The sequence below is a fragment of the Coregonus clupeaformis genome, chromosome 35 (genome assembly GCF_020615455.1).
Source record: "Coregonus clupeaformis isolate EN_2021a chromosome 35, ASM2061545v1, whole genome shotgun sequence".
NCBI lineage: Eukaryota > Metazoa > Chordata > Actinopteri > Salmoniformes > Salmonidae > Coregonus > Coregonus clupeaformis.
The window spans coordinates 29,683,239-29,693,614 of NC_059226.1; the positions used below are offsets into that span (position 1 = coordinate 29,683,239).

At 42.2% G+C, this 10,376-nt stretch overlaps 1 pseudogene; it reads left to right on the plus strand.

Moving 5' to 3' along the window:
- Window positions 1–1,127: 1,127 nt before the first annotated feature.
- On the plus strand, window positions 1,128–10,113 carry LOC123482567 (annotated as a pseudogene).
- The last annotated feature ends 263 nt before the right edge of the window (window positions 10,114–10,376 follow it).

Consider the following 10,376-nt stretch of genomic DNA (forward strand, 5'->3'; position numbering starts at 1 on the left):
AAGTCACCAGTCAGTCTGGTAAATAATTGGTTACTCGAATTCTTAAGTCATTTTTTATCTCTCCTAATTCGTTTTCCTAGGTTATAAGTATTTTCTCTGGACAGGACAGCTAAGGAGGATAGTTTACCTTAAGCCTATGCATAATCTCCTACCAAATACTAGGAGTCTGTTTAGTTGGTGGGACGTCCCACGTGGTTTCCTTGTATAAAAACTTTCAGTCTATGGAGGACTCCTAAATCGACATAGCAAGGGAAAGGTTCGTCCGATCATTAGACCTCTTTGTGCTCAAGTACATCAGGGCAATTTCATATCGGGAATTCAAATCCAATTAAGGTGCATTTCAATAAGGATATACAGGAACAAAAACTGAAGGTAAGTCAAAGCAAATGAAAAACTGGATGCTACAATATGCGATAAGTTATTATTTGACCGACCCTTCAGCTTTTTCCCTTCTATGGAATATCCTGACTTGTGTTTATCAACCAATGGGTGATTTTCTATTCGTTTAGTTTGTCCTCTTCTATTAGTTTCTAAATAATGATTATTGCGGATTGCAGATCAATTAAACCATAGCGATACGTCAGGCATTGAACTGAAACTCAATTGACGGATAAATGGTAGCCTACTGGTTTTTAAATTGTGTTACCTTCGAAATGGTGAAGCAAAGTCTTTGGACGGAGAACCGGACTTGACTCCCCACTGTACCCCTGAAGTGAAGTCAGCTGAGTGACAGACATCGGGAAATGAATCACAGACACGAAATAAGGGGAATATTTCAGTTACGGGTGAATTGAATATTTAATCAAAACGTCTGAATTGAGTGAATATTTCTTCTTGCATGGACTCCTTGCAACTTTATACGACTAACGGGATTTTCAACTTTTATCTTTCTTTTCGTTCGAAATCGTATTTTCTTAATAACGCCAAGTGAATAGCCTACATTTGGCAGCAATATTCTGCATACCTTTTATAGTAGAAAACGAATTAGTAGGCATATGGCTTCAAATATCAGCCAATTTTTTTCTTCATAAAGAAAATGATTAACTGTTAATCAAAGTGGCATTATTTATGGCTTGCGTGCATCTATCCTCTGGAAAGAAGCGGCGCCGGGATCTTGAACCCTTTCGGGAACGGAGACGCACACCGTAGCTCAGGAAACTTGCACTTCGTGTGGCATCGGTCAGCCCGAGAATCGGGACGGGTGGACATTGACTTTCTGAGGTGGTGAGTATCCTGAGCAGGTTACAGATGAGGTAAGACCCAACATCACCCATTCTATCCCGAAGGCGGCGATGGTGACTGCTGGAAACTCCACGCCGGAAAGTGCGCGAGGATGGGAGAGTAGAAATCCCGAATCTGGATGGACACGCGACCAGCAATGCAACGAAGTGCTGGAGGAGCTCGGAGATAATCAGTTTCGCAGAGACAGGTGTGTAATTATTGTATCTTGTAGGCGGCACCGTTTACTCTATTGTATTAGAAAAAACAAAAATAAAACCACTTTTACGCACAGACCAAGCTGGGTCCGGTCGTAAGTTTGGACTACACAGTTGATCAAGGTGATGCAGCGCGTCATCCCCGCCCCGCTAAGAGCAGAAAGTGTCTGCGATTTCAAAACAATACATTCACAAATTCCTTAAAGTAGGCACAGTTTTTTTATATTGTGTATTTGTATTTAAAGGGTAGGGAGCATGAACCCAAATCAACTGATGCGGGTTCAATGCATACAGGAAAAAGTCATTCAAATAGCTTGAAATATAATAATTATTATTATTATTGAATATAAAACTAAACAAAACCAAATGTTGCTTGTGTTTATCATTTATAGATGTTTTACATGATTATTTCCCCCAACTGTTCTGCAAACACTTTTGGTTGTTGGTAACCCATTGCTGGTTAACTAGTGGACAGAACACATGTTGGGTTGTTTTGACCCAGCCAGTTGGTTTGGGTGAATAACCCAACATGTTGGTTTGTTGGGATTACACAAACATGGGTTAATTTAACAATCATTGGGTATTTTTTACACTCATGCTGAGTGGACCTAGCAGTGCCTTATGTAATCCTCAGGTTATTTTCAGGAGGCCTGTTATTAGGCGTGGCTTTCAGCTAGATCTTGTTGGCCACCCATGAGTTTAGTTTATTAGGATCCCCATTAGCTATAGTCATGGCTAGAAGGGATCAAGGTTTTGTCAAATTAACAGTTGCCTTTTTTGGCGTTTTTGCTAACCATAACCCTTTTCCTAACTTAACCTAATTGTCTTAATCCTACATAAATTCTCTAACCAGCTGCGTAAATTCTCCTAGACTTCCTACGAAAAGTCAAATCTGACTTTAATCAGACAAAAGCTGGGTCCCTTCTGCCATGACCATTAGCTACTGCACATGCAGCAGCTACTCTTCCTGGGGTCCACATCAGTGGAGGCTGCTGAGAGGACGGTCACACAATGGCTGGAACAGAGTAAATGGAATGGCATCAAGCACATGGAAACCATGTGTTTGTTGTATTTGATACCATCCCACCAATACCGCTCCAGCCATTACCCACGAGCCCATCCTCCCCAATTATAGTACCACCAACCTCATGTGGTCCCATAAAACCTACAAATACATGACAAAGTACAGAACAGTTATAGACAAGAACAACATAAAATATTATATTACATTCAAAATAAAAATAGTTGTATATATAGGAAAGACACCAAGATTCAACAAAAATACTATTTACACACTAATCACATATACATATTCGATTTTCTTGTATACGTACAGTTAAATTAGATCTTTAGAAATAGGAGAGGTGCTGTGATACAATATATTTTTTTAAATCTGTGTTTTAAAGCTAGACTTGCATTTTGCCTGAGTAACCTCTGGTGGGAAGAGCATTCCACGATGACATGGCTCTATACATAACTGAGCGACGTATTCAATCTGTTTTTGGTTTGGGTACCGTGAAGAGACTTATAGTGGCATGTCCGGTGCGGTATGTCTGTTTGAAGTGTATGCAAATAGATTATACAAGTGGTTAGGCATTTCCAACACACAAATGTTTCTTAAAAGACTAGAAGAAGTAGTAATTTCTCCTCAACCTTCAACCATTGAAAGACTATCATGCATGTTGTTGATGTTAGTTCTTGTGCAGTTAAGGCAAGGTGTCTGCTTTGTTTAGAGCCAGCTGCAGTTTTTCTAGGTCCTTCTTTGCTGCACCTGACCATATTACCGGACAATAATCAAGATGGGACAAGATCAAAGCCCTGAACAACTAGTACAGTTGATCTTTTTGTTTAAAAAAACACAGAACATATTTTCATAACAGACATACCTCTCCCCCAAACAACAACTTTGTCAATAGGACTTGACCATGATAACTGACCATCCAATGTTACTCCCTAGGAGTTCAGCTTCTTCAACTTTGTTCAATGGTCACACCCTTCATGCATGAACTCCAGTTGAGGTTTAGATCTAAGATAATACTTTGAACCCAATACAATGCTTTTGGTTTTAGATTATTTAAGAACCAGTTTGTTGTTAATTACCCATTCTTTTAGCACTGACTGTAACTCCTTGCTAAGAGTCTCAGCGTGACCTCCCCTGGGCTGTAGGTGCTGATGTGTAGAGTGTGCAATCATCAGCATACATAGTCATTTTAGTTTCTTGTAAGACAAGTGGCAAATCATTTGTAAAAATAGAGAAGAGTAACAACCCAAGGCAACTGCCCTGAGGGATACACACACTGTACATATCTGATGTTAGAGAAGCTTCCATTGAAAGAATCCCTCTCTGAGTTCTATTGAATAAGTAACTCTCCAACCATGTGATGGCAGGTGATGTAAAGCCATAACAGATTGAGTTTTTTCAATAACAATTTATGATCAATAACATCAAGGCTGCACTGAAATCTAATAATACAGCTCCAACTATCTATTATTATCCATTTATTTTAGCTAATCATCAGTCATCTGAGTCGGTCCAGCACAAGTTGAGTGCCCCTTCTCTATATGCATTCTGAAAGTCAGTAGTTAACTTGTGCTTTAGAAAAGAACTTTTGTATTTGTTCAAACACAATTCTCTCCATCAGTTTACTAGAACAGGCAGCAAACTGATTGGCGGCTGTTAGAACCAGCAAAGGGATCTTTACTATTTTTAGGTAGTGGAATTGCTTTACTTCCTTCAACGCCTGTGGACACACTCCTTTAGGCTCATTAAAGACATGGCAAATAGGGGCGGCAAACAGGTCTGCTAACATTCTCAGATAGTTTCCCATCTAGGTTGTTCTGTACCCGGTGGCTTATCATTATTGATGGATAACAATCGTTTTTCAATCTCTTCCACACACATTGTGACCAAATTTAACATTGTAATCCTCTCTTTTTCATTATTAGATCTTCAATACACAAATATGATGGTTCACTGTTCAAAATCTCTCAATTTACAGTATGTCGACCAATCAGCTGAGCTGCCTGGCTTTTTGCCACTTTATTTGCATAATTTCTTTGAACCATACAATTCTTTAATTTCATCCATCGATCCAGGGCTCTAACAGTTCTCACAATTAGTTTCTTAACAGGTGCATGTTTAGCAAAAATTGACAAGAATAATCCTCCAGGTGTTGCATCTGCGTTCTCCTCTATACACATCAGACCAACATACATTTTTACATCTTCAACAAAAGAGTCCTCAGAAAACATTTTGTATGATCTCTTATAAATAACTTTAGGCCCTGCCTTTGGTACTTTGGCTTTCTGTTATTGCCACAATGTTATGGTCACTACAGCCAATGGGAACTGATATTGCTTTGGAGCACAAGCTCTGTAGCATTAGTGAAGATATGATCAATACAAGTGGATGTCACCGGATCCAACACTATTGGTAAACACTCTAGTTGGTTGGACCCGAGTCATGCTACAGGTATTATTCACATGAAGAAGCTTCATCTTGAGAGGACAACTGTTAGTATCAGAGACCTTATCTAACATCATAAATGTCGTTCCTGTTCATCATGTTAAGTTTACATACTACAAATAACATTTGTCCTTTTTTTCTCTTCACATTCCTCTATAATATTAAGATTATTTATTACATATTATAATAAGGTATACCACCTTATTCTATCCCAACAATGGGATTTACAAGAGGCTTTTAGGGAACTCATACACTTCTATAAGCATCATTACAAACTACAAAGAAGTAAATGTTTAACCATAGCATGTTAAAACTATTCAACAGAACAGATGAACAGGAATGCATTTACTCAGGTGGCTAAAAATAACTATCTGAATGTCACGCCCGACTAAACTATGCCTCCAGTCTTCTGATCTGACCTGCTAGGTCATATCTCAGTAACCCAGCATCAATAACCAGCAGTTTTTAAAGAAAACAACCAACTAGGTTGACCCAACACCTGCAACCCAGCAGTTGGGTCAACCAAACAACCAAGCATTTGTTAGTGTGAGCATAGAACAAGTGTGTCCTCAGGCTGAGGTTCACACCCCCAGAGACTCATAAATAATGTCACTATAACAGCCTCATAGCATTCATCTTCAAAACAACACACAAAATCCATAGTTTGCATAGAAAAGATTAAGGGTATGTATAATATCACATTCACATTCAAAAGAATGATATGGGCAATCCCAAAAAGATTTGAAAAGCCCATAATATTTTCACATTATTCACAAAAAGCTCTGTAACTTTGTACTGTACATTTGTGTAGATTCAGTTGGGTTGCCTTCCTTGTGCCTCATTGCCCTCCTTGCCAGTTGGCAGTATTACCCAGGGTGGTAGCTGCACAGCCAGCTGGTCAGTGGCACTGAGAAGAGCTCACACAACAATTTGCTTAGAGATGCTTAAAGGGGGACTGGAAATGATCAATGATGCCACCTGCTTAGGCCCACATGTATTCAGATCAAACCTCTTATTGCCTCTTATTCTTATAGCAGTTGAAGTCACCCCAGATTTTCTCTAACCAGCTGTGCATCCTCTCCAACACAATTAGTGTCGGTGATTCGGTTAGCTGATCAGAGAAATGTTTCAAAACCAACCCCTGTTCTGCTTCTCAAATACACTTAGAAAAAAAAGGCTATCTAGAACCTAAAGGGGTTATTCGGACTGTTCCCATAGGAGAACCCTTTTTGGATCCAGGTAAGAACCCTTTTGGTTCCATGTAGAACCCTTTTTGGGTTCCGACTAGTCCCCCTGTAGCCAGTTGGTAGACGTGGCACTTGTCAACCAGGGTTGTAGGTTCGTTTTCCCACGGGGGGCCAGTATGGAAAAATGTATGCACTCACTAACTGTAAGTCGCTCTGGATAAGGCGTCTGCTAAATGACTAAAATGTAAAATGTAGAACTCCTTTCACAGAGGGTTCTATATGGAACCCTAAAGGGTTCTTCTACCTGAAACCAAAGGGTTCTACCTGGGAACCAAAAAGGGTTCTCCTATAGGGACAGCTGAAGACCCTTTAACCCTTTTTCAAGAGTGTACAGTCAATCTAAGACACCTGATGAAAATCTAATGTTCACCCATGCTGAGTATTTCATCTGAATGCCACCCATATACAATGATTCTACTGTGATCTTCTGTTGAGAATCCTGGTACCAGCTATAAGATGACCGGAAAGCAGGGCTGCTTTAGAATGGCTCTACATCTACATAAGGTCAGCGCTTTGTGTCAGGACCATGCACTGAATGTGAGTGAACTGGAATGGTGAACTCACTGCCACTCACTGTTCCGTATTAGAATGCATGGTGTGAGGGACCATCTCCCTTGTATAGTCCTAGAGTGGGACTTGGTTGCTGCCTGCACAGTACTTATGGACTTCATCATGCTTGTATGTTAGACCTTGTATTTGCCGTTGTTGTGTACGGTTACTAAAGCAGTTGCCTGACAAAGATGCCACGTCAGCGGTAGTGATATCATCTAAAGACACTTTCTCTGCAACTCTATTTCTGTTCCTGAGAATGATTTTTAAAAAAGACTCTACACACTGCATTGGTGCTCTCATAAGTTCACCTGACAAATCACTTTCTAATTGGATGTGTCTTTTTAGGGAGTATTCTGTTGTTGAGTATCCTGTTCCATCTGAGATAATTTCCCCTCTTTACTCACAGAGTGAAAAATGGCTCCCTTAGGTTTGTTTCACAAAGCCCCCCCCCCTCTTCCTGTCCCTGTTGAAAGAATAAGAACTGATACAGTAATATATCAAAGTCATCCATCCATAAACAGAAGATAGAATAGAACATCCATTTCAACCCAGGAGACATTAGGTCTTAGCTTTTGCTTATTGTTGGTCGTAGGGATGTAGCTCAGTTGAGGTAGGCGTGGCGTTGCAACGCCAGGGTTGTGGGTTCGATTCCCACGGGGGGTATGGAAAAAAGAAAAAAAAGAATGTATGCACTCACTAACTGTAAGTCGCTCTGGAAGAGCGTCTACAAATGACTAAAATGTAAATGTAATGTCTTGACAGCTGTGCTGCCACCCCATGGCCTAGTGCTGGGACAGTCAGAGGTGGTCTATAGCTGTCTGTTGACTAAGTCTTTGAGTTGAGAAGTAACATGGAGATTTACCTGTCTTGTGTTGTGTGAGGCAGTGCAGATGGAGACTGGCTGGGCAGGCCAGGGCGGCCTCCATTGTAGCTGATCCATGATGATGGGGGCCCAGGCCGCCCAGGTGAGGGTCCCCATCGCTTTGGGCGGCAGACAAGCAAACAGGGCAGGCAGATAGAAAGGCGGGCAGCACAGCTCAGTGTTCCAGGTTGGAGAGGTGACCCTTGACGTGTGTGTTTTCCCCACTTTCCTTCACCTGACAGCTGCATGTTGCTCAGTCAGTTGGACAGAGTATTCTGTAGAGTGTTGCTGATGGGCTCTCAGGTTAGACGTTTTTACTCTCACTGGAGGACTGGGAAGAAACCATATATTTCAGTTACTGCCTTAGCTACTGAAGATGTTACTGTCTCTTAGGTTTCTTTAGGTAGTGTCAAGGTTCAGGTCTTGTCTTGATCAACAAACTGCATAGTGGTGGGAGCCTCACCAGGCAAAGTCAGTGAGTGTGTGTGAGAGAAAGTAGGAGTTGTTTTGGTCATGTCATGTTTTGGGCACTGATAAGTGCAAGTTCAATTTGAATTTGACTTTTGACCCTGACTCTACGCTTACCCTACTAACGAACCTGAACCTACCCACACATGACAACAAATGGCACAAACCAAAAAATAAGTAAACATTGGCACGCACTGTACAGCCAGACACAGTTTCTGTGGTGATAGTTGGGTTGTTGGAAAGGCCAGCTAGTTTCATGTAAATTGCTTTTTTGCTTGATCATTAATCCACTGTGAAGCTGTGCTCCTCTTCACTCAATGTGCCTGGCTTTACTGTGCATTTTCTTCCTTTACATCACATTACTGTGCATTGTGTAAGCAGTTAGGCTCAGTAAGCTCTTGTTTTTCTGCAGGTATTCACAGGCAAAGCCTTTGAGCCTTTGTACTTGGCTCTGATAAGCCCTCCTCCATACCCAGCCTGACTCAGGGGCCAGAGGCAACCTTCAAGTGGGCCTGATCCCAGATCTGTACTGTCATTGTCACTGCTCGAGGCTCTCTATAGGCAGGGCCAGATGGAACTGATTCCAGACCTGCTGATGCTGCACTGTCATTGCAGTCCCCATGTAAGCCTACGTGAGACCAGGGCCTGTATTCATAAAGCGTCTCAGAGTAGGAGTGCTGATCTAGGATCAGGTCCCCCCTCTTATTCATTATGATCTAAAATACAAAACCGATCCTGGATCAGCACCGTGAGACGCTTTGTGAATACGGGGCCCTGGATCGAAGAGGGAGGCTGGTGTCTCTGTTAGAGCTGTCTACCAGTGTACACCCATCCACCAAATCCCTTTAGTACCAGTCCAAACTCTGTTTTACATCCCAGGCCAGATAGAGATGACAGTAAGACAGGCCATAACAAGGGGAGGCCATAGTAACCGTCTATCTCAATTTAATCCCAAATTGTTGAACTGTTCCCTATGTGCCCAGTTCTTGTCCAGCTATTCATCCAACAGTCCACGCTTGGGACCACCCAGTGTGGTATCTTCTTGAAGCTTTGTCCAATATCAGTAATGGTTTTTGAAAGATGGGTATTTTGTTAATTAATAGCCAATTAATCTGTGTGTTTGTCTCCTCTTTTAGCATTGCCACACTGACCTTTTAAAGGTTTAAAATTACTATTAAACTGACCTTTCCCTATTCTGTTCTGTCTTTCCCCAGATGAGCTGGTATCATCAAATCCAGCCTGTTCTTCCTGATCTCCAACCAGGGAAACCAGCACCTGTATCGTGACCCAGGCCACCCTGTGGCTGTACTTCCAGGCTGCTTCCTAACACCCTGGACAAGGGTCACGGAGGAAGGTCACAGGTCAAGGTGTACTACCAAGAGCCTGGCCTGGGCAGGCAAGTGGAACCTGGTGGAGGAGCGTGTGGAGCTGAAGAGGATGCGGCTGGCACATCCCCTGACCAATGCTATCCAGATGGGGGTTCGAGAAAGGCGACCGGCAAAACCTGGACGTGCGCTACCGGGGGCTGGGGTAGGACCTGGCGGTCTTACCGATCCTCATGAACCAGAACGAGAGTCCCACAGGCCGGTTTCTATCGTACAGGCCCGGCAAGCGGACAACAAGCACCGCATCGGAAGAGGGGCTGGAGTGTGGCGACGGAGTAGTAGTCTGTGCTGCAGACAGCAGTTCTACAAGACTTCCGCCTCATCGGCTGGAACGACTGGATATCGCGCGTCGGGGTACTTTGGGAACTACTGCGAGGGGAACTGTCCTGGCGTACATGGCGGGAGTGCCAGGGTCGGCGTCGTCCTTCCTACCACGGCAGTGTCAATCAGTATCGGATGAGAGGCATGAGCCCTGGCTCCAGTGAACTCCTGTTGCGTCCCCACCAAGCTCAGCACCATGTCAATGCTCTACTTCGACGATGAATACAACATCGTCAAGAGAGACGTACCCAATATGATCATGGAGGAGTGTGGATGTGCTTGAGTTGAGACTATGTACTTCAAGTGGACTTTTATGGACATTTGTAAAGAAGAAAAGGATATTACAAAATTAATTATAGAAATCAAAGTGATATTTATGGACATTATAAGGCATACGCACATGCCACACACAACTTAATTCATTCCACCATATCCTACACACTCATTCTCACATATGCCTGAACAAACACTTGTATATATATTTATGTTTGTTATAATATTCTCTGATATTCTTTTGCCAACATATGAATATATGATTCAATCCCATTTTGTAAACGTGTTTGCAATTCATGTAGGTGTCATTATCAGAGGGATTTTGAACTAAATGGTACTTATCGCATTATATATTTTCCAAGATTG